The sequence below is a fragment of the Larus michahellis genome, chromosome 10 (genome assembly GCF_964199755.1).
Source record: "Larus michahellis chromosome 10, bLarMic1.1, whole genome shotgun sequence".
NCBI classification, from domain to species: Eukaryota; Metazoa; Chordata; class Aves; order Charadriiformes; family Laridae; genus Larus; species Larus michahellis.
Window position 1 is genome coordinate 20,797,286 of NC_133905.1, and position 25,290 is coordinate 20,822,575.

The window sequence follows — 25,290 nt, forward strand, 5'->3', positions numbered from 1 at the left end:
AAGTTGTGGCACCCTCAGATCGTTATTCTTTAAAGCTCTTGTTAGGTCAGTTTATTGGTTAAGATTTGTTCTGAGTGTCAAAAATTAGGTTTTTCTCATCTGCATGTGATATGGAAGATTCCGTCTTTAAACTAAAAAGAAGGTGGAAAGCTTGTGTAATACTGTTTTCATATTCTTAGGAACATCTTAGACTGTTGAGATGATGAAGAAGCTGATTTCAGCTGTGGCTCTAGGTTTAGCTGTATCAGATGTTGCAGATGCTCACTGTGGCGAGTACAGATGGCTTTGGAGGAGACCGTTAAGATGCGTCTCTGTCATTGCTGTGGTTAGGTGGTGGCAGCGAGCCAGGCTTACTTAAACTTTATTGGGAAGCTCTGCTTTATTAATGCTTCTTCCAGTCGGCTCTGCTTTCCTTAAGTTTTGTTCTTCTTGAAAGGGCCTAATGACCTTTCTTCCTGCTTAGATGATCCCGAGAGTCTGCTTGGATGATCCACCCTAACGCTGTGGCAGGGAGGGTGGCAGCAATGCCAGCCCAACCTTGTAGACATCTGCTCTCTTTGGGCATGGCCGGTAGAGAACGAAAGAGGAAAAATTTGTGTATTCCTCAATATCAGATGGTAGAGATGGAAAGGCGGGAGGTAACTGCAGAGTTTGCTGGCTGGTAGGTTTACTTTCCTCCGTTGAGGAAGCTGGGATTCTGATCTAGGAGGTGAGCTGATCAGGACGGCAGTAATTTATCGGTCAGAGCAAGTAGTAATTTGTACAATAAAATAAACGCGGTAGGTAGCTAGAGTAGAACAGGTCAAGGCAGCCATGAGCTTACGCATTTTACACGTGTGCTTCTTGTCTCCTAACCATCAGCGCTTTGCCGAGTCGACTCAGGTGTGTCAAATAGCCTTCCCTCAAAGGCAGGAAAGAGTTAACCAATCAAGCAACTTATAACTGCTGTAATTTAAAATAATGAATATACTTATTTTATAGTTAGGGAAATTGAAGCACAGTGGGATCAAGTGACCTACTAACATCTCGTAGTCAAGAAACAGCAGGGCAAGTCCTTGAATTTGAGTGTTCTGAGGTCCCTCTCCTCAACTTCTTTTATTAGGTCACGTTGCTTCCCAGGATAACAACATGTTTGCGCGGTTTGGAAATGCAAGCTGTTTCTTTGCAGACATATTACTGCAGAATGTTACAAAACTGGAGAAACACTGAGTCTGAAAACAGATTTAATTCTTGTTTTTAAAATGTAAGAAATGAGGTTTAAAAATATGAAAGGCTGCCAGTCTGCTGTTCTAGTTTCAGTATCTGGGTTGTGATTAGAAAAGTATTAGAAATCTGCTGCCGATTTCCAGTGCTAGTCCTCTGATTGGGCTGCCTCGCTGGAAAGGAGGTCTTGGTCCCTGAGATCCTGAAAGAGGAATTAAAATTATGTTCCTGTGTTTCCTGTCATTAATTATCTCCTAAAGACCTTGAAATGTGCTTATGATGTCTATCACCAGCACATACGGAATTAAATTTTTCTCCAAATAAAATAAGGTAGGCGCTTTCTTTTGCCCCTGAATATTTTCTGAACTATCAGTTGAAGTTTTACTGGAGAAGCAATTTTTCAAGTCACATTTTGAGCTCAAAAGCTAACGTCTCATTCCTTTCACATCCCGTAAGCATTGTTGTATTTTTTAAACTTAGTCCCAAGAAGCATCTTTCTATTCTCTTTTCCATTTCTCTGCTCCTTTTCTGCTCCATTTCAACTCCTTGCCCCCAAGTTAAGGTGTTAAATTGCTCTTTTGTCAGAGCTAAATAATAGCCCACTGGACACTGTAATAGGTGTGAAGATGCGCTGACAAATCTTCATTTCAGGAGAGGCACCGTTCAGGTGGTGTGTTGTTTTGCACTGCTTTGCTATTAAATTTTATGATGAAATACCTAGAAAAAGCGCCAGCTAACATTGTAGCCGTTTTGGGTTGGACATGCTGAAATCCAAGTGAGTTGGAAGATTTTCCTTTTTTCACAGTTGTGTTTAAAAAAGTAAAAAAAAAACCACAACAAAACCTTTAAATTTTGAGGTCAGAATGTTACTGTTGGTACTGTTTGTTAAATGGCCTGTTTCTGGGGACAGAATTGCTATTTTTGCTGTGGTTGTAATATACCACTGTACCTGTGTCTAGCAGGTATTTATTCCCTGTGTTAGGCGGGTTGGTGACTTTGAGGGTAAGGAGCCCACGCTTTGCCCCGCAGCTGGGGCGGAGAACTTCTGGCATTGAACAGTGCTGGTGTTCAGCAGCAGGAGAGAGGATCTGTAGCATTTCTGGAGAGTTTGTAGCTTTAAGTAAGGACAAAGACGATGTGACTCTTCCTTCGTGGCTTCTTAATGCCAAACCAGGGCAAGCTCCCAGTGCTGTCGTGGTGCCGTGCCATAGTGGTGCGGCTCTTAGCCCAGAAGGGACACCTTCAGCCAGCGTTCCCGGGTGGCCTGCTCTTGCCCAGGTGGCGGCAGGATGACTACCGGCCTTGGGATGGAGGTAGCACCAAGACAAGCAGTACAACACGGGCAGCGCTGGGAACAGGCTCCAGACTGATGAGCCTACCAAAAAGGTTAATAGCTTGTTCATCCTCTTGGGTGCTGTGGTACTTTTGAGGCCCTACATGAAATGAGCGCTGGGAATATTCATGGGAAAGGTTGTTCATTTAGTCTATATTAATAGCTCAAACTAGGATTATTTTTTTTCTTTTGAAAATTTTTTGATATTTTTCTCCTCCTCTTACTCCTTTGCCTATTCTGTTAGTCAAAAATAAGAATTAGAGTATTTCCTGATGAAGTGTAATTATGGTTCTCTGCCTGGGCTGAAGTTTCTGTAATACGACACTCGGTCTTTGAGAGCAGCAGTCCTCAAACTGGCAGTAGCCGAATGTATGGAACAGGTTTTTATACTGTGTTTAATTTCTTTAAACTGTTCCTCTCTTAATCTAGGAAAGAGGGTTTTTAAAAAGTCTTCTTTAATGTATTTTGGTGCTGTGTCAATCAACCTTTTATTGCTTTTCAAATTATCTTTAAAATCTGTACCAGAAAAAACTGAATTTTAGTAGCTAAATAATTGCAGATTATCTCAGTGTCTTCCTGCTTTTCTGACAGCACCGTAGAGGTCACCAACATTTATTGGTCTGGGACCTAAGCACAGCACATCTTAAATATAGCACTTTTTTGTTCTGTTATTGCTTTATTCAATGCGTGGATTCAGTTTCGAACCTGCACTCCACACTCCTTAAAGCTGCAGTTTGTACCAAAGGCTTGCGAAGAAAAAGGGGACACGTCTCTCTGCTTAATATAACCCAAAGTCACTGCATATCGTATCCTGGCATGCGTGTAATTGCCTGTAGCTTCCTAATGATAAAGGCAGTTTCACATGAGAAAAATCTGCATTGATCCTAGTCCCCATTTACATTTTACTTCATTAAAAAAAAATTGATCGGCATGGATAAAACTCCTGATCAATGATCCTAGTTCCTTTTTTTTTTTTTCTCTCTCTCTCTTTTTTTTTTTTTTTTTTTTAAATAGCTTCCATTTTGGTGCAGTGCAGTGCAGACTTTTGGTTTAAGTGGCTGAATTGATATTCCGAGCAGCGAGTAAGGCAGGATGACAGAGCACCCGCACCGCTACTCCTGTGAGTGCGCGGGGAGCCGCGCTCGCTTCCAGGGCCCCCGTTGTCCCGGGCAGGGGCAACTCACCAGCCGCTGCTCTCCTGCCACACCACGGAAAACGTTCCAACTTCTGTCTGTACTGCTTTATACATCCTGCAATGGAAACATGATCTTTTTCTGTGTTTAGCCGCTACCAGGATTTAATGGTTTGGGGTACAGAATTTGAAGTTGCAGTTTGAACACGGTACATGTACTGGTCACATTTTACTTTGAGAAAAACAAACTGTTACACAGAAAATGTTATGCTTTTTAAAGGACTGATGTCTCTGTCTTATTTTTAGTACTTGGAATTTTTTTTGCACAGCCATAACATGGTATTCCATTGAAAAAGCCCTTTACGTTTCAGAATCTGGCATGTGCTGATAATTCAAAATAACAGGTAGATGTTTTTTAAAGACGTAACACAGAATAGATGGTAAGAAGCTCTACATAAACCGCACTGATTCCTCAAAGTGTAAGGCTGTCGTTATCATGAGGCAGAGTGCTCTATTTTAGATGGGTAAAAAAAAAAAAAGATAGGAAAAAAAAAAGGGGGGCAGAAAGCTACTCTGGCATGCACGTATGTATGGTTTTACAGCGTATGCTGATGGCACCAGACCACATTAAACAGGAGGATATTCGGATATTTTGCGTGCCTCTCCTGATGGGTTTCGCATTTCTGGAAGGCGTGACAGGGTCACAGATGCAACAAAACCATCACGGCCCTGCCATCATTTTTTGGATATTTTTGTTATAATCAGCGCTGTTCTTACATAAGCAGCGGGAGCGCAGGCTGCGCCCCTGCGAAAGGTGATGCTGAAGTCATTGGGACGAGACGCGGTCGCTGCCGCCGTCTTTCGTTACCGAAGCCGGGCGGCGGGGGGGTCCGCTGCTGCCTTCGCCCCCTCCGCGCCCCGCTCCCCCCGCCCCGCCGCGCCGCGCCGGCAGCGCCCGGCAGCCCCGTCCTTGGCCGCTCCTCCCGTTCCCCAGTAAGTGGCATCTTCCTGGTGGTTTGCCATCTTCCGCTGCTGTCGCCATCCCGAGGGAAGCATTAAAAATCCCAAACAACAAACACGGTGGTTGAGCCCGTTCCTCCCTCCCGAGGCGGATTCCGTGTGCCCGCGGCGGGGCCGGGCCGGGCCGGGCGCCGCGCTGCCCCCCCCGCCCCGCTCCCGTCCCCCCCCCGCCCGTGTCGGTGGTACAGTCTGCAGAGGGACCGCGCCGCCGGCCCCGCAGCTGCCACAGCGCCAGCGCTCCGCCGCCACCGGCAGCCTTCGGGGGATTCGCCGGGATGTCTTAGCCAAGTAAGTAGCGACATCCACAGCATGACAATAATAATAATAATAATAAAAAAAATAAAAAACCACTTAAATCTTTCTCCTATCCGTTCTGAGCTTGTTTATTTCGCGATTTTGCTCCTTGCGAAGGCGATGAGAAAATGGTGCGGAGCCTGGGTCGGAGGGATGCGTTAGGTTTTTGGTTCCTGCCCTGTGCATCTCTGGAAAGGTAATGCTGCCGCTTGTGTGGATTGTTCTGTAAGGTCAAACAGAAACTGCATAGCTCAAAGGCAGCCTTGCGTCAGAAATCGTTCGCTGAGATTTTGCAGGTTGAAAATTCAGTGTGATCTTGTTGGGGTTTTTTTTAAGCATATGGGCTTGATTGTGATTAAATCTGTTATTCAGTGATGAGGAAAACACGTGGATGGGATTTTGCTTTTATCATTGCTGGTAAGAATCGGATGTGCCTTTTTTCTTTCAGAAGTGAAGTGCAGAAGAGACACTAAAATGTCAGCAGTACATTTTGACTTTTTTTTTCTTTTTTCCTAACTGGAACTAATGTTATCTTATGATAGGCAAAGACATTTCTTGTTAGGAAAATAAGTAATCCTCAACTGGGTTTATTTATAGAGGTGCTTATAGTTTTTCGATGCGTGTGTTTGAAAGTAAAGGACACACAGATGAAAAGAAAACATTTCTATTGAAATGGATTAGAAAATACTGCTAAAGAAACAGGGAATTTTATGTAATTTCTTTTAAGCATGCACGATGTTTCCTATGGTGAGGTGGGGAAGGGCTTTCTGTGGTGTATGGTACAATAGCTAAACATTCTGACAGATAGATTTATTTATTGTTTTTGTAAAAAAGAAGAACCAGCCCCAAATCCCTGAATGCTGCATGGCAAGGCTTTTGGCTGCTCACGAAGCATACAAGGCTTTAAGAGAAACCATAAGATTACGGGAGTCATTTCCTATTATGTAAAGGGAGATTCTGTGCGTTTGATCCCAGCCTGCGGCGCTGGCAGCATCATCTGCCCAGTGGTGCCGGGCAGCAGCCGGCTCTGCCCCAGCCTCTCCTCTCCTGCCTGTGAGTTGTCCTACGTGAGCTGGGGCGGCTGCTCGGGCACAGCAGCTTCTGGGGGACGTGGGAGAGGACGGCCGTAGGCAGCCCTGGAGCCCTGGGGCAGCTGGGGGCAGATACTTACCCCGCTGCTTCCCATCCCTTCTGCAAGGTAAGTGTTGAAGTTGCTAAAAGGGAATGCACGTTCTTTCCTGGTCAAACTGTTCCTTTTGGCGTTGGCGTGCATCTGAAGAGCTGCATGCTTATTAGGACTTCTGGTCGTTTGACCTCCGGATTGCGTTCTGGTAGGGACTCTGTGAGAGGATTGCAGAGATATTACACAAGTTAGGATGTTTGAAAGATAGCTGGCACGCTTCATATGGAAAAAAATGGGCTTTCATTGCTGGGATTTGTGGTTAATACTGGATATATGCGGTATGAAATTGATAATGAGGGCTTTTTGTTAGACTTTGCTTAGTAAAAGGAGATTATGGATCTACTTCATAGCCCACATGTGTTTTTTTTTTCCAATGTTGAGATGCGTTCCTGATCAGCATTTAATTTGAGAGAGGTCATCCATATGCATGACTAGCTCTTGTACCTTGCTCTGAAATAACTGTTTGACTAAGGTATCCAGCAGGTCTTTGATCACATACGGCTTTTACTTTGTTCATGTTCCTCTCATTTTAGTCGAAATTGCTACCTGTGAAGAGGTGTTTCATATTTTCCCTGTAGTGCTGGTAAAATGACTAAGTTTGTGAATAAGGCACTAAAGTAAGGCTTGGCGATAAGTTGTGTATAGTAATGCAGCATGAATTTTTTTTTTTTGGTGTGTGCCCCCTTTTCGTATATCTTCCTTCATTTCTGTGGAGAATTGATTTTGGCCCAGTGCATCAATGGTAAATACACTTGCATTTTCACAGAAAAGGTAATTTATTTCTTTTTCCTGTTGCAAATCAAAAGTGAATGATATTTCTCATGCTTTCTGCATATATAAAAAGCTTTCATGCATGTATACTGACACAGCTTGGAAGAGTGTCATGCTTCTCAGGAGGATTACAGGTCACAGAAGACATGGTAATGATGACCTGGGTATCACACTATTCTTTTAAGAGCTTCCATGAAGTGACTCTTCTGAGTGCTTTTTTCTTTTAAATTTAATATCATGTATCTAGGAAACAATTTTAAAGGATTACTTATTCCCCTTTCGTCTTCCCACAGCATTTAGAATATACAGCTTATCTTTTCCAGTGCTGTTGAATTTGGGATGCAAACATTTTTTGAATCATACTAAAAATACATATTCCTGTCTGCGTCCTGACAACGCGAGCATACACTCTGCAAATACATAAGAATGTTTCAAGTGTTTTCGCGTTTTTATTTTCATCCTGCAGTTCATATTTTCAAATGTCGGTTGTGTATGTAGTAATTCCTTGTTACATTTTGAAATAAATATAGAAGTCGTGACCTTGTAACTATCTCTCCCATTCACTGAAACCCCATTATACTGCAGCAGGACTCCAGCAGCTGGTAGTTCTGGAAATTGAACCCACCTCCTTTTGATAAATGTAAATACTTTCACAGGTCGCACATAAAATAATGTTCTGAAGGGAAGAAAGCAGTTTATTTGATTCACCCGACTGTGGAACCTTGTAGGGAATAAGCTTGCCTTTTGCCAGATTTTTCATTATGTTTTCAAGGAGAGACAAAGAAGGATATTACAGTTCACATGGAATTTAGCAAGTATTGCTATGCCTTTCTGGCTGATTGTTGAAAGTGAACAAAAATTAATTACATTTATATTATACATTATCTGATCAAATATAAAAAAAACCCCTATGATTAAAATCACACATTTCTGAATAATTTTAACGTCAATTGAAAAAGGGGTTTAAAAAAAAAAGCTAAGGATGATTACGGTTAAATCATCTAGAGAGGTGGGTTTTGTTTAATTCATGTATTAAAATGTGTTGCTAAAGCTGAAGACGGTCTCTCTCATGCTGTCATTAAGATTCTTCTCTCGTTGAGCCGAGAAGGTGGGAACGAATCCCCTCTGAATGGGGGCTCCCTGGCAGTGTGGCTCAGCTGCAAACCGAGCCACAGCGATCTGTGTGACCGGGATAGTTCTGCTGCCTCTGCAGCACCTGCAGTCCGGGCGCTCCGCTCGCCGAAGGGAAACCTCAGCTTGGACTCCACTTGCCAGGGCTTTATTCCGCACAGCAGGGATGCTCAGCGCTGTAAGGCTCTACGGGATTTATCCTTGTATATCACCTATATATACATTGTGTTCAAAGGTAATACATCCTTAGTGGAACGGTTGCATAATAGAGCAGTATTTCTTCCTAGACAGGTTATGTTTTGTGTGCCTGATTTTTTTATGTGCAAGTATTTATAAGTGAAGGATATGTAGGCTTATATAGGTTATATAAACACACAGGCTTCAATTTCATACATAAAGCAATTAAGATGATCAGTAGCATTTTATTTTAATTTTTATTTTGAAGTTTGGTGCCCTTTTGTACAAAGTATAAACGTGTGGTACAATTTTAAGAGCTGTGGGGTTTTTTGTTTGAAGTTTTACAGGTTTTATTCATGTCTAGGGGAAAAGGCATGCTTTTTACGTTATTTTTCTTAATGTACCATCTTGTTTGGTCTATGAAAACTGGAGATTTGCGGTTGAGGAAAAAGAATCCATTTATAATAAAAGGCTTGGAAATGCAACATTTTAAAATAGCCCAATAATAGGAAAATAGTTCTAAGAGTCTGGCATCACTGTAAAATGCAGGACATGTTCCTTCATAACACTGCAGATCAGTGAAATATGAAGCCTCAGAAGTGATGTGGGATGCCTGCTGAAATATCAGGCTTTGCAGAGTTGAGAAATGGTAACCAAGATACAAAATACTTTGCTTCTACCTCATCTTATATGAAGAAGTTCATCCTGTTGGGAATATGTTTTTCCTTGTTTTTAAAGTAACCGTTGCACCGTTAAAGCATATAAGGATTGTGCACCAGGCTATCAGAGAAATCCTAGAAGCAGTTCACGTGAGAACCTAGAAGAGGACCAACAGTAATAACTGTGATTTATTTGAAAGAGTTTGTGCATTTTTACCTACTGTCTCCTTTCTGCACAAGTTGAAGGTGAAATGGGTGGAGAAGCTAGCTGATTTCAGGGTCACAGAATCACAGAGTAGTTGAGGTTGGGAGGCACCTCTGGAGATCGTCCAGTCCCAACCCCCCCTGCGCAGAGTGGAGTCACCTACAGCAGGTTGCTCAAGGCTGTGTCCCGTCAGGTTTTGATCATCTCCAAGGATGGAGCCTCCACAACCTCTCTGGGCAACCTGTGCCAGCGTTTGACCACCCTCACAGTTTTCTCATCTTTAAATGGAATTTTCTGTTTGTTTGCTCTCATTGCCTTTTCGCCTTTCACTGGGCACCACTGAGAAGAGTCTGGCTCCTTCTTCTCTGCTCCCTCCCATCAGGTATTTATACGAATTGATAAGGTCCCCCTGAGCCTTCTTTTCTCTGGGCTGAACAGTCCCTGTTTTCTCAGTCTCTACCTTGCTTGTCGGGTGCTCCAGTCCATTTATCATCTTTGTGTCCCTTCATTGGACTCGCACCAGGAGGTCCATGTCTCTCTTGTACTGGGAGCCCAGCACCGGTCACGGCACTCCAGATGTCTCAGCGGTGCTGAGTGGAGGGGCAGGCTCACCTCCCTTGGCATGCTGGCAGTGCTCTGGCTAATGCAGCCCAGGAGGCTCTTTGCTGTGAGGACACGTTGCTGGCTCACAGTCAACTTTGAGTCCACCAGGAACCCAGGGCCTTTTCTGCAGAGTTGCTTTCCAGCCAGTTGCCCCCCAGCCTGTCCTGCCTGGGGTTATTCCTCCCCAGGGGCAGAAGTTTGCAGTTCCCTTTGTCGGACATCCCGAGGTTCCTGTCGGTCCATTGCTCCAGTCCATAAAGGTCCCTCTGAATGGCAGCTCAACCACCTGCTGTTACCAGCCACACCTCCCCATTTTGTATCATCTGCAAACTTGCAGAGGGTGCGCTCAGTTTTGTCGGGCAGGTCATTCAGGAAGACAGTTGGCTATTGCCTTGCAAGGAGTCACTTGGAAGGAGAGGATTAGACCTGGAACTGTGGTTTCAAGATTTTCTACCCAGCACTGAAGCGCTGTGTACTAAAATATGGTCAATATCCTGGATATGTTTACAACCAAGAGCTTGGAAGTTGCAATATTGAAGTCCAATACATTGCATCAGCATCCTGAATGCACTGCAGTATGTATATAAAATTTTGAGGATAAAAAAGGAAACCCCATGATTTAAGTTTACTAAAAGCTTATTTTAGATATTAAAGAATGAAGACTCACAGCTGATGAAGTAATTTCAATTGATAATTTCATTCATTGCATTTCAATTAAACTGAGTTAAAACCATATGAAATGAATTAAAAATAAAATGAGTTTTAGTCCAATATGATTTAAATCTTGCTGAAAAAATCTATCACACAAAATGAGGAAATAGGATAGGGAAGATGCTTATCTGTTAGATGTTGGGCAAAGAGATGTTTCGGTAGAGTCATCTCCTGCCTGGCCTTCCTAGCTCCTGACCTCTGGAAATTAGTTAAGCGTTTGAAGTAAATGACACTCCTCATATATACACTTCATTTAAGAAGATTTTTACTTAGACAAGAGCTGTCTTCAGTATGATAAGTTATCTTCCATGCTCGTATTTGAATTGTGCTCCACAGTCCAATTCAGTGCAAACTTTGTACCTCAGTTTAGGATGAGATACGACATTTTAAATGCCTGCAAGGATTCCTCCCTCCATATACCCCAGCCAGAGTCTGATAAGACAATTCCCACCTTGCTAGGGACAACAGTCAGCTTACCACAGTTTTGAAATAGTGGTTAAGCTGCCCACTGGGTTGGTGTAACAATTATTTTAGGTGAAAGCCAAGTCCCTCTGCATACTGCCATAGCGCTGCCAATTTATGGTAGAATGGGAATTTTATACTTACTTTAAACATAAAATCAGATAGAGTCAGTCTTAAGTGTTCTGGGAAAAGTGTAAGTAGAAATGCCTTACACTTTTTCCATTAGGCTACAGGCTCATTGATGCTGATCCAGCGTATGAAGAACCCCAAGTGTAGGCTGACGCTGAGCAGGAGTTAGAGCGTGCTGTCAGGGCGAACGTCCTCTGCCCAGGAGAGCTGAGTCAGCTGTCACAGGTGAGGCAGGAGATGACAACCCAGACTGGATTTGGATTTCAAGATCCAGCAAGGTTAGAGCTTTTACCCTACTTATAGCCTACAGACTGTCCTAGGCATCCCCTGGCGTTGGTCTCCATGCATCTCTCACAACTCCAGGATCTTCCCTTACTTACAGGGTCTTTTGTCCAGTCTTCACTTTTTTATCCTTTTCTCTGAGACCACTTCTTTGCGGAGCGCTTTTGTTCAGCCTCCTCTTCCTTCTGGAACCTGGGGACCTCAGTTCTCTGAATCTCAGTGGTCTCTGAGCAGAAGCACATGTGATGGCCCTCTCCGGTGGTGCTGTCCCACATCTCTTCGTTGATTGGATGTCCCACTGTTATTTAGTCCAGGTAATAGCAAAACCAGCCCATTCAGGTTGCAGCCAGCAAGAAGCAGGCTTATGTGTGAGTGTCAAACAGCTTTGGACATATTTATACCCTCCCACACATCCAATGATCTGCTGCATTCTGCTTCTAAGCCATTTTCACCTACAGCTGTAGCACGCTTCTCCGCAAATGGGACTGGTGAGGACCTCTGTTCCTGTTGCCTTTATTGCCTCAGGCTGTTGCCTTTCGAAAGCAGGCATTGCCACCCCCAGCCTTTGTTGCAGTAGGTTTCTGTGTGTTAGTGGGCCTTGAGAAAAGAGTTACGCTTTACAGAAGTATGGTGACTGTTTATTTTGGCATGTGCAATATATAACTTTTGTCTTACAGGAGGGGTGAATATATTGTAATGGTCATGCTCAGCATCTAACTAACCTTGACACAAACACCGATGCTGATGAAGCACAATAAAAATACGCTGCTGCCATTTCGACTTGTCTTTCAGAATGGTTCGCTTTGTGTCACACAGGTAATTAGAAGAGAACAGTGTTCCCAATAAACTGTTCCAGCCTCCTTGGGAAATATGTGATCCCAAATGTCAGGAGGCGGCATTGATTGGTGTCCTTTGTAAGTCAGTTTAGGAAGAAACTGTTGTCCTGCCCGAGGACAGCTATTTAATTTGACACTGTATGCTTACTACATTCCTTTCCTCTGCTTGAATTATAATGAAAATTTTGCACATTGTTCTAAAAATATATCAAATGGTGTTTGATATTAAGGGACCAGTGAAATGCAGTTGCAGTGAAATAATGATTTCGTGTTGCTTTTCACAATGAAATGAGGTTGTCATCCTCCCTGCCCCCAGAACTTAAAGGAATATCTATTTATGAATAGTTTAGTTAACCCGGGCAATTTGAAGAACTGTGCGTGGTTTCTTTTATGCAGTGCACGTTGTTGCGCTACCCAAGGAGGGCATTTGCGTTATGGTAGGACTGGTTGCCTCTGTAATGCTGTAGTGGAAAATTGTTATGCAGAGAACTGCAGGATAAAATGGTAGTGCTAAATCAGCATTACTGAATAAGATGGCTGAAAACGCCATGAAAACAAACCATTGGAGCAGGAGGATTACAGAAGTAATGATATGCCTGATTTCCATGCAGTATACCTCCCAGCTTTCCATACAGGCTTGGGGGCAGACTCTTAGTTTTGCAGGTTATTTGCTTTGGTTCATACTGAGTGTTTGGTGTCCCCCTCATCCCCACGCCGCGTTACTCTGCATTGGGCAGGCCAGAGCTCCTTGCCCCCGAGGGGCACGGCAGAGGGGGCTGCCTTGTGTGTCTTGGACTGACCTGAAAGAAGATGAAAGGACTGCCCTAATACTTCTGTTGTGGCAGCAAGAATCCCCCTTCAGGGCATCGGGGTTTTGAGTGGATGTTTTATTACTAAGCATATGTGGGGAGCTGTTAGTCCCCAGGGCACTCACTTTACGTCTACACACCACTATTTGTGGAATCTTTTGTTTGTTTGATTTTACATCTTGTTTTGGTTCATCCCAAATAGTACTGGGTATTTCTATCTGTTCTGCGTAGTGTTTAAATATTAGAGACAGGTATAGAATGTGGAGGGTGGGATTTATTTACATGTTTGGGCTGAAGACAGAAGAGAGGAGTGTATCTTTTCCAGGAGTATGCGACATAGCCGTGAGTGACGTGCAGATAGAGACCGCTGAGCCTGTCCCAAAGGAAGCTGGTTCAGCGTGCAGGTGGGCCCTGGCCGGTACCCGTGGTGCCCTGGCTGGGGGGAGCCTGCGTGCCCCACTGCTGCGGGGGGCTGGGAACAGGCTTGACCTTGGGGAAGTGACAGCGTGGTGATGGAGACAAATGGTGCTCAGGCTGTGAAAAAAGGTACTCTCGGCTGCAACGGTTGAGTTGCTGCCTGTTCCTTTCGTTATCTTCTTATGGATCTTAATATAACTCTTCGTTTTAAGAAACCATAGTTACTATGCCATTCCCTACCTTGTTAGGGATCCTCCCCCCCTGCACCTCCCCTCCAGAACGGTGTTTACAAAATAATAAAAAAGAAGCAATAACCTGAGGAAGGAACATATAAAATCTGCAATGCAGAAACAGGATTATATATTTATCTGACTTCTCATGTAGACAGATGATTAATATAGTACCAACTACAGGGTTTATAGCTTGGTATATCATTAAGGTTCCCTGTAACTCTAATGTGAAAAGATAATAAATTAAGTGTCCTCTTCCCTGCCCTTGTCCTCCATTTTCTAGTTTAGAAATACACTTAGAAGTTTTAATCTGAAAACATGATTCTGATACCAGAACTGAGGATGGAAAGAAACGAAAGAGAAAATGGAAGACATCTGAAGTGTTTTTTCTTGAACCTTTTGAAGCATTAAAATTGAGTGCATGAGGTCTTAACATACAAGCCTCATTTACATATCTCCTTTTGGATTAAGAGGGTATCTTTAAAAATATTGCTAGGAAAGTATTTTTGGGGATGGGTTTTTTTTTTTCACTTGTTAGAGAAAACTAGAATATAATTTCTTAATTGGGTCCAATTTCTTTCTAAGGAAATCTTCTTCCCCTCCTTTATCTTATCTGGAGCAGGTTGCCCAGGGAGGTCGTGGATGCCCCATCCCTGGAGGTGTTCAAGGCCGGGCTGGATGGGGCTCTGAGCAGCCTGGTCTAGTGGGAGGTGTCCCTGCCCAGGGCGGGGGGCTTGGAACTAGATGGTCTTTAAGGTCCCTTCCAACCCAAACCATTCCATGCTTCTATGATTCTATGGAGCAGATGAAAGCTGCAGATACAGGACATGTTATTTTTCAAGTTTTTGTTATCAATAAGGTAAGTAGCAGTACTTTTGGAGCTTTAATTGCCAAACCTTGAGAGAAGGAAAATTGTAATATTTAAAATAAAACTGAATGAGAATGCTAGGGAAGAACAAATGATAAAGTAACTAGAAATACACATACATGTTATTCCTTTAAAACCAGGCACTTCATACTGGGAGACAGCACCACTGATCTCGCTCTTGCGAGCCTCTTGTGATCAGTGGGAATGAAAGAAGATTAGGGTCTATGATTCTGCATAAAGCCTCTGTGCTGGATGTATTACATGAAGTGAAATATAATGCCTAACCCTGCTCTTCTTACGCAGAGGCATGACCCAGGGGTTGCAACCCTGGTGTAAAAATGGAGGTGGTATGCTCAGTGTGAAACTGGTAACACAGAAACTGGAAAAGATTTTCTGCTAATTAGGACAGTTTTCATTTTGAAGCTTGTTTGGGAAGAGTTCTGACCATTGCTGGATTAGGAACAGGATAAGTCATTCAACATAGAAAAGAAAATACACATGTGTGTGTTTTTATATATATATGTGTGTGTGTGTACATTTATATACACATATATGAAAGCACCCCAAATAAAGAGCAGTTGCTATAAAATCCTTTTTGTTGTTTAGTTTACTGTGTAGTTTAATTCCATTCAAAGTTATTCTTTCAGTGGTTCCCTTGAAAACAATAACAATTCTGTACTCCTCCCACACATGAGATCCACTCCCTTCCTCAGTAATTCTTGTTTGACCTTACAACGAGTTCTCTAGAAACTTTCCTACCAGCTGCCACCCTCAGGAGTGCCACCAGCACACTGCCCTGCTGGGCTGCTTTTTGCATTTGTTCTGTACTGACCACAGAGCCCCAAAGCTCGAGCTCTTAGTTAATTCAAAATTTTGTATGGATTTGAAGTTCTCTCCCATGGCTCTGCCTTTTTATAGCAACCGAGGCCTGCTACAGTAATAAAAAGACGAATACGGGAACACTTGCGATTGCTTGAGATAAAAATTTCTCGAGAGCTATGGAATTCATTCCTGCAACAGGCCATGGAATGAACCTCTTACTCCATTAAGTCACAAAACATCTATGGTGATGCCCGTAAGGGCTTGATGAAACTATTTGTAATTCAGTTTAGGAAGGAAGAGGGAGCGTATCCTACTCTTCTAAAAAATGTGTGAGGTGAACAAACCCATTAGAAGTCTAGAAATAGGGACTCTCCCCCAAACCTATTATATGATTTAAAGATTGTTCAGCTTCCGTGGGAAAGGCAGAAGGTGTGATATTCTGTGCTTGCCCATGACAAACAGTCTCGTAAGGAAAAAAATATGTAGACCAGGGACAGTGGTTTGGACGGCTTTTGAGCCACTTAAAGGATGGAAAAACTTCTGATGTAATTCAGGGATTTCTGAGGGTCTCTGGTATTGGTGGCGAATTCTTCTGTCTTGCTGCAAACTAAAGGCTTGACCCTCGAAAGGCCCACAGCTGTTTACGCCAACAGCTCTATGGCTCGGTGATGCGGGCGTTGGAAGGAGGCTTTTATGGCACAGCAATGTGGTCCAAGCGACCAGGCATGGCAGCGGCTGTGAGGATCTTACCCAAGGAGTACAGTAAATACCTAAACAACTAGTGGCAGAGAAATAAACCGACTAAGAAGCCAGTATGTCTGATTTTAAATTCTCTTACATGCATTCTCATGGCATGTACGGAGCAGTACAGCTGCTATCAATCTGTCCTTCGTATATCCATACAATCGGCACGTCCCAGAAGACTTCAGCAGAGACTGGCCTCCCTTGAGCCCCATCATCAAAGCCCAGCAAGGTTGATTTTAGCTCTTCATCTCTCTTAAACATATACCCATAGGAGAAATGTAATTTGCTGTGTGTCTTTGTGGGACTTTTTGAGATGAGTTATTGAGAATTGAGGTCATGCTGGTTCAGCCTGGCAGCTGAGGCCCGGGCTTGGTTTTCTCCACAAGCAATGTCTCCCTAGAAATTGGTGACTCAGATTTCTTGCTCGACTGTGTCACGCGCTCTTTCCCCTTTTTTTCAGACCGACGGTTGTATTGGTTGTTGTTGCTTGTTGATCTTCTTCGGCATCATCTGCTTTCATTAGCGTTTTCGAACAAAAGAATGAATCAGAATAAATCACAACTAATAGGAATATAGGAACAGATTATCATTTTGCAAAGCTGAACTCTCTCAGAGGAGATTACATATTTAAATTGAACAAATACAACTTCATAAATAAACTAAATTAAACATCATCTAATTTTACTTTTGAAGCCAAGTCATTTTAATCCATACTCAGCTTCTCATATAAATATTTCCCAACTCAGTTTTATTCTTTGAAGCATTCTTATTCATATTTAAAAACCAGAAATGTGCCAAATTGAACCACAGTTGTGTGTGCTGAATAAATGTAAAAGCTTGGGTATATCACATAATAATGTGAGAGCTGGCAAGAGGAAGCAATTGCTTTTGTGGGTGTCCAAGTATTCGTGTAAAAAAATGTGTTTGAGAACCTAATATTTCTCTCTAAAGCTATCTGACTGATGGCATGTCTGAAAAATCCTTTTCATAAATCCCTTATGTATAGTTCAAAAGGAAGCAATAGATGATCAGAAATCTATATATTTCCCCAGGGAAAATTCATGCAGAAACTCTGGTGGTGCAAGTGTTCCACAGATGGTCTGCATTGTGAACAAATCCTTCTTCCTAGGTGGAAGAGATGCTTCTACGGCATAACCAGTTCTTAGATCTGGGAGCATTTAAACACCCCAAATATGTTACTTCGTGATTGCAAATGCACTTTAACAATCATCTTACTGGACAAAGAAGAAGCTTTTTTTAAAAATATGCTGTAATAAGCTTCAAGAATTCTTGTTAAATATTTCAAATAGTGTTCATGAAGCTGAAATACCATTTTAGTCCACCCCATGTTCAGTCTAAAAACCATGGTCAAAAGCCATTTTCCAGAAATAGCCTTAAATGCAGTTCTTTCTTCCATGTTCATTAAATCGTCATGTACAGGTTGCAGAACTGACTTGTCCGATGGCTTCAGTGGCTGAAAGTAGTTGACAGTGGTTTTCAAAAATAGTTAATTTCCAAATAAATCAGATTTAAGATCACCAAGAACTTTTTTGGTCTAGTGGCTTGAAGATAAACAAAACAAGAGCGGTGAAACAAATTTCTGCATTTTTTTTCCCTGGTGTTAATATTAACCCGGGTATTCATGTTGTAACAGAGCAATTCGTCTCAGTGGGTAAAATCTTATATGTAAAATCTTTTTTTGTATTAAAATCACCAATATTGATAGTTTTAGTATAGTTATAATTTTATTACCACACTTAGTTTTTTATGGTAATAGCTGATTATAACTTTTCCCAATATCTGATTATAACTTTTCCCAATATTTGAGTATTTGCTGGGTGTAGTAACAATAGAGCAGAGCTTGCTACTTCTCTTTAGTGATTGGGAAGCATTGTACGTTAATGAGTATTGTGGGGAAAAGGCACAGTTAAGAAATCCTTGCTGCCCGGGGAAGTTTTTGGGTTGGCTGATGAAGATGGCTCTGTCCTGAGTGTTTGGGACGAAGCCGTGCACCAGCCCCGGCAGCAGAGGCCCCCTGTTAGAAACGCGGACGTCGGAGCCCGCCGACTTTTTAGCTGTGCATTTGCCGTGCTGTTGCCAAAGGACGGGAGCAAGAGCAGCACAAGGACGCTGTGACTCCTGCAAGCTGTGGCTCCAGTGAAGGTGCTGCTGGCGGTGGAGCTGTTGGCAGCCTGTCCACGCGAGCGCCGCTGAAGGGAGGTGCGGGCGCAGGAGGAGCAGGGGCGCCGCGGGCAGGGCAGTGCTAGCGGGTGTCCTGGAAGGCCGGCAGTACGGAATGTGGGCGCTTGAGTTGCTGAATGTCTTCTTCAACCAACACGCAAAGCGGCCGTCAAGAGCGAGAGGAAACGAAAGCCGGTTTTCTTTGCTCAGTCTTCCTTCACAGATGGGGGCTCTGGACAGGTCTCCTAGCTAGGAATGTTAGCTAATGCAACCCCCAAAATATGCTCCTGTCGGTTTCTAAATGCATACGGTTTCATCTGAAATCAATGAAAATCGCTAGTTTTCAAATGAAATGTGTAGCCAGTGTGTTGGTGTGTTTGGTGTAGGGGAAGACTGGTGCTGGTGGTGTGAAGGTTGCTGCATTAGTGCTGCTCTACGTTTTCTGCGTGCCCTTGGGTACGTTTGCAGTGACGATGGGATAATAGGAGGGATTATTTCATTAGTAGGATGCAGCAAGAGAGTGGTTCAAGAGCTCGATGAAGACATTTTGTGAGTGAAATATTTCCAGAGTCCTGCATTTTAGAAATATCAATAAGGCACAAGTATGTGTCCCTAAATGGGCCATTGTTGACAGGCACGTGCTCTTTAGGGGGGACGATGGGAGAGGTCAGGTACAATTGCATATATTTAAAAAACATGAAATGAAAACCAAGTATTTTCTGAAATAGCACTTACTAGATTTTGACAACTCATGCAAAGCCTGATGTAAAATTTGGCATAATACCTTTTGTTGGTTTTTGGTAGTATATCCACCTTCAGAGAAAGAAACATAAACCCGTAATTCAGTGCATTTTTTCAAAACACTATTTTGACTCTTTTCCTGTGGATTATAATAATTCTCTCGCCACTGAACTCCTGGATGCATTCCAGTCTTTATGAATATGCCTACTACTTTGGACGTGATTAGATTCTGTCCTTGATCTCTGCTATCTTTTAATTGCAACAACTGATTTTTTACATATTCAGATCTTATAAACATATTGCTTACAGTTAAAAAAGACTGATACAAAATCCCCTATTTTTAATAGATAAAATACAATCTGATCTTTAGAGGTTTAGCCACGATTACACATAACCAATATATTAATCCCTTAAAAACTGACACTTCTCAAATAGCATTTTTTTTTGATAGCTTGATAAGGATTTGATATTTGAATAATGAAGGCATGGAAAGCGTGGTACTGCCTGGCATTCAGACTAAAATCTTATTTGGTCTAAAATGTTAAATATTTTCCTATATAGAAGATATTAAATTTTTTATTAAAATCTGCGCGGATGAATCATTCACAGTAACACAAGGTAATGTACTTGGTTGTAACTCAACCAAAATAACCTCATTCCAGCAAATGTTTCTAATCCAGGGCAAGTATTCTGGTATGACGCTGCAGAGCTGTTTGCTGGTGTGGTGCAAAGAATATTTTTAACTGTGTGTTGTCGGGAGTTTGGGGGGTTACTGTAGTAAATCTAACAAAACAGAGCTTGACAGAATTCACGCGCGGATTCATTCTCTGCAGAGGAACCGGCAAGCCTGGTGTCGGGTGAAGGTTGCCCAGTGCCCTTTGCTGGGATGCATGAACGAAAACCCCAGCAGAGCTGAATTCTAGAATTAATGTCAGATATGGTTGTGTTCGTGGAAATGTCTGCGACTGAATGCCTGTAACTTCTGATGTTATGACTGAGAATTGTCATCAGTAGATTTCTCTAGAGAGAAATATTTAATAGCAGTCCTCAAGAGGCTCTGTAATTTGCCCTGCTTGTTGCCTAGAGAAAAAGTTTCCAGAGCCGTGTAGAAGTGGAAGTCCTAAATAGAAGCTGAGTCAGGATCTTTTTCTTAAAAGATCCCATTAACCCCGTGGCCTCCCCAAAACATCCTCTGGTTCTGAGACACATTATCTTAGATTTTGAAAAGTAATATATGGTCCATACGGATAGATACCATCGACATCAGTTGGCAGTGTCCTACATCATAATTAGGGTCATGACCAGTAAAATATTCAGAGGTTAAAGAAAAAAAAGGTACTGAATTAATTAGAATTGCTTATTTTTATATGAATTTTTGGATTAGGTCTATTTAAAGCATTTCAGCCTTTATATTCATCTGTATACAACTCTGTTATTTACTAACCACTTGTTAGGGCATGTTTTTTCAATCACGTCTGTTTTACAGAATTCTAACCGACGTTATTTCTTTCTAGTGGAGCTACGCTAGGTGAGGCAGCCCACACACCTGCACCAGGTGCATCATGGCGAAACCAGCCAAAATAATGCAGAGTGAAAAATCTGCAGGTTATCCATCAAAAATCTGTATTAAGGAAACTGGCTGAAGAGAGAGGGAAATATCTCGGACTGTATTTTAGGCATATCTCTAGACTGAAGAGGAATAACTTTTTTTAGTTGACACAGCTGGATTTCATTTCCGGTGCTTTCTAGAAAAATCTGTTGTAACGTCTTTCTCAGTTAGTAGATGCAATAGCCTTTCATCGCAGAGTCCTCATAATAATTATTTTACTAAAGTGTGCAAAGTGACTGGTTTTTGAAAGGATGGTGCTTGCATATTTTAATATTGTTACAAACACCACTGTGCTGTTTTTGAGAAGTGTAATTTGAATGTGTGATACTTGCAATCTACGTATTAAATAAATGTTGCACGTAAATACATATCAAGAAATAGGAAGGGGCAGGCTGATGTGTGGCCGAGAGCACAGGGAGGACCCTGGTGATGCAGGTTGTGGGGACAGGAGAAAACACAGAACCACCAGGCTGCGGAGGAGCCGGAGAGAGACTGGCAGGTGAAGGGCTGGCTACCTGTTGAAATAAATAGAGCCTACGCCTTCACATGCATTCGGAATTCGGTGAAGTCGCTGGTTTATTGTGCGCTCCGTTTCAGGTACTGAAGGACTCCTCGGTCTCCCTTCTCCTTTTTAAAGCAGTTGATTGAAACAGAACGGTGATAAATAATTTAGACCTGTGCTTATAGGTATTACTTTTTTGCATCTGAAGATACTCCAAAGCTCTACAAACCATTTGAAATCAATCTTAAGCCTTTTCAGGTATCTGCTCTAGGCTTTTTCCTTTTTCTGACTATTTTGGGATATGTAGAGTTTTCCTAGGAAATAGAAAAATCTCAGATTATTTCTAAGATGTACATAAGTTGGCTATCAGGTATCTCTTTTACAGTTATTTCTTTTTAATGATATTTTCTGGAGAAAACAGTCTAACTACAACATGCATATCTGCAATGGAAAAAAAACGGTGGAAAGCAAACCAAGCAAATTGTAGCGGACTATTAGTCGGATCATTCACCAGATGAGACATTTAATTTCATGCAAATTTAGGACTGTAGTCTATATAAAGTACATGGTCATAATACGTCTATTCTGCTGTTCATTTTTTAAATGTGAAAACAACATTAATATAATCTAAAAGCTTTATGTGGTTTTTTTAATACTTCGAAATGGCGTTACATTTCTTTTTTCTTTTCATTTAAATGTTCGGCAGCGATGCCTGTCTGGGCAGGTGTATGCTTTCAGAAGACCATTCTCATTTGTCTTTATCACTCGGTCCCTGAGACACAGAAGCTATTTGCAATTTATGATTATCTCTTTTGGTCCCTCTTGGTTTCATGCTAAGAATATAGTCTATTCCAGGGGTAGCAGATGAGTCTTTTTTCTTTTCTTTGAACTTAATTTTATTTAGGTTCTATGGAAAAACCCTGGGCTGCTTCAGCTACATCAGACAATTCTTATCATGAGTTCATGCAATGCAGGAATATATGTTCTGCCAGTTTTGCATTGCATCTCATGTTTTGTTTTTCTTTCTATTTTCCTTTTGTTTTAAAAAAAAATAATCTCTCTCCTTCTCATGTTTCTGAAGATTTACCTAGAAATTTAATTTTAAAATATGGAATAATTGTCAGAATCAAAGGTAAACGTACTTGGTTTTTATGGCTGGTAGATGGCAGAGAAAAGGGAAAACGCAGAGTATGTGCTGGAGACAAAACTGGTTATTTTATAAAGGTAATTTTAAATTATTTTTTTTTTAAAACGTATTTAAGTAAGTAGGCTACTTTTGAAAATGGTCTGAAGAACACGTGTACAAATACAGGCAATAGCTGGTGGTGGTGTGAGCACAAGGCGTCAGATCGTTTATCAGGCACCATCAAATCCCTGTGCGTTGGTGACACCTTGTATATCCGTGTGTGTGGCCGTAGCCATACTGCTTCCTTTTTGGAAGGTCACAGAATCATGGGTCCTCTTTGACTTTAGTCATTCCAGTATAATAGGTTTTGACTCCACTGTCGGACATGATGAGGATTAAAGTTCAGTAGTTGAAAATAAACATCTTGGGCCAGCTGTCCTTGGAATTGGTGAGCTTTCCGTTGGCCGGGAGCTGTGTGTTCTGTGTGTTCTGCACCCGCGAGCCCCGGGGCGGGCGCCTGGGGTTGGGCCCTGCCAGGGACCTGCTGCATTTCCGCGTCCACTCTACTGGCGTTTTTTTCTCGCTTGAGCACTCAGTTTTGCACTCTTAACATTCCCAGAACATTTTCTGTCTGCGTGTCTGTATATACTGTGTGTATATACACTTATATGTTTGTATAAAAGATTTTATTTTTTTTTTTAAAGGAATGCCCACTGAATTACCTGACCAGGTTTGGATTGTGAATGGTTTAGTGGAGGTTAATTTAAACACTAATTAGATAAAACATAATGAATTACTAAGTAAAAACTTTGTTAGCAACAATGGCAAAGTGGCGTAAGTCTCTCCAGTACCGTTGTGATGTTTTTTTGAGAGAAAGGAATGAGGTTATAAACAGAAGTATTTCTTCCGTAGTGATTCAGTGCTGCCATCTGACCAGATTTTAAGGAGTATGAAGGAGCACTTCGGGCACGTGTAGCGTTTTCTAGATCTGCCGTTGGGTTTGTATGCAAGTCCGTATTTGTGCAGGAGTGGTTCTCGAGGCAGCCGTGGGACCACTCTCTCTACAAAGCTTGAGATTTTTTTTATGCAAACCTTTTGACAGGTTTTCTAAGGAAGAACATGTACACGAAAATACAATAATAAATAGTCATGCAGTTATTTTTAGCAGTTTAAAAGACTGAAAAAAATGGCTTTGAGAGAAGAGATTAATTTTCTTCAAGACGGATACTTTAAAAGGTATTTGCAGTTTCTTCTCTCATTTCAGTCTTTGTCGTCCCACCCTGTGGCAGCTGCTGCTCAGCATTTTTCTTCCTGGGCTTAGTCTTGATGAGCAGAGATGGGGTTTTGGGGCTTTTGTTTGTTTGTTTGTTTGTTTCCTGTTGGGCTTGAGCGGAAAACTGTTGGTACTTCTGAATATCGTTACAGCTGCTGGGGGAAGCGGCAGGTAATGCAGCCTGTTTTGTTGGAGCTCTGCCCTTGGTGTAGATTTTTCACAAAGACCTGTGTCAATTATATCAGTGCAGGGGTAAAAGGCTAATTAGGCAAATATATCTTTCATTAGGGATGGGTAAACCAGTCTGGAAAATTTAAATGAGATAACAGCGAGCTCTCCGAACTGAAGCTATGCAGAAGTCTTCTAAATTGAAAGCAAATGTAAAGGAGCAGTTCTGCTTAAATTAACTTTCTGAAGCTCCGTCCAGATTTTACCTATTGACAGTCATATTGTCATCTTTCAACTCACGTAAGAACCACTAAGAACATTTTAATAGTAGTTCTACTTCTTTGGTATCTTTTATCTGCGGTTTATTCCCAGTGTGTTAGATTGTAGCTGACATGACAGAGCTGTTATTTTATATAAACACGTGGCTAAAAAAGTCGTCTTACGAGCCAAACGATTTCTGAAATCAGGCTACCTACAAATCTCGCGCTGTGCCCCGCAGTTCCTGTGCCACAAGGTCCCCGTTCTGTTGCAGATGGTGTTGTGTGCTTCCCCCGCACTCTTTGGCGTTTGATCTCTGTCTCCGTCCCTAAGCCACCCTCGTGATATCCCTACGGTACGTGCACGGCTCCCTTTCCCTTCTCCTTTCCCTGGGCACCACCACCCCCATCCCCGCTCGCCTCCCTTGGCCGCTGCTGGCACCAAGCGTGCTCTGCTGTCACAGGCGAGCAAGGACTGACCACGTGGAAAGATAAGAACCACTAAGTCACAACTTTTCCATCGGTATCTGTGCTAATGAGGTTTCTTCCTTCCAGTCAGACCCAGAAAGATATTTGGATGTTCAAGAAAGGCCTTGGGAGTTCTCTCTCCTCCATCAAATCGGCTGTAGCTGGGAACCGAATTCAAAATTTGTCAGGGGAGATAGGGATGGGCAGCGTTACAAAAGCCTCATTTCCTGGGAAGAGCGTGCTAAACCGCAAGGAAAAGTGTTTTGATAAAATGATGGAGGGGAAATTTGCTTTCTGAGCATAACCTCTAATTTTGCCAGTGTATTAATAATAAAACCTGCACGAAAACCAAGCATCTTCTACAATAAAATGTCAGGACTGTATTTCAGAAGATCTACTTGTATTAGTACAAACATTCTGTACTTTATTGTGGTGTGTTAACTGCAGAAGTGTATAATGCTTTCAGATACATATTCATACCATGTATGTTATAATTCAGCTATTAAAAATGGGAATTTTGGTGGTTATACTAGGCCAAAAATAATTTGATTTAACTGCACAATTACTTCTGTTGTTATAGTATCAGTGATTAAAATAATTATTTATGAAACATTTTTGCAGCAGATGACCAAAATGTTTTATTGCTCAATACCAATCATTGGATTAGGAAAATGGATTACAACTGTGAGTAATGAGTTCTTAAAGCCCCTGCATGATACGATGTCTGTAAATGTCTGCTTGATGGCATTAACCTTAAGCATTCTGAGAAATAACTGACTCCGTAAGATTTGCCTTTACCTAATATTTTGTACTGAATTTACTCTGTGTATTTATTAATATACATGTGAGATCTAACGGGAACTCACTTAAATGAATATGCCTGCTTTCACAAAAGACGGAGGAACTAAAGAATCGCTATACTTGAGCAGATTGCAAATCTGCTT

At 42.0% G+C, this 25,290-nt stretch overlaps 1 protein-coding gene across 31 annotated transcripts in view; it reads left to right on the forward strand.

Moving 5' to 3' along the window:
• ATP2B2 (ATPase plasma membrane Ca2+ transporting 2) overlaps nucleotides 1-25,290 on the forward strand; it is a 429,829-nt gene that overhangs the window by 179,097 nt on the left and 225,442 nt on the right. For 4 of the 31 annotated variants that reach the window (XM_074602499.1, XM_074602504.1, XM_074602516.1 and 1 more), the window contains exon 1: nucleotides 4,481-4,976. The exons of 22 other annotated variants lie outside the window; for them this stretch is intronic. The gene's annotated coding sequence lies outside the window, so the exon portion shown is untranslated. Of the gene's footprint in view, nucleotides 1-4,271; nucleotides 5,179-5,202; nucleotides 6,181-25,290 lie in introns of those variants that run through there. 5 more of the 31 variants (XM_074602523.1, XM_074602527.1, XM_074602512.1 and 2 more) reach the window with 5 other exon arrangements.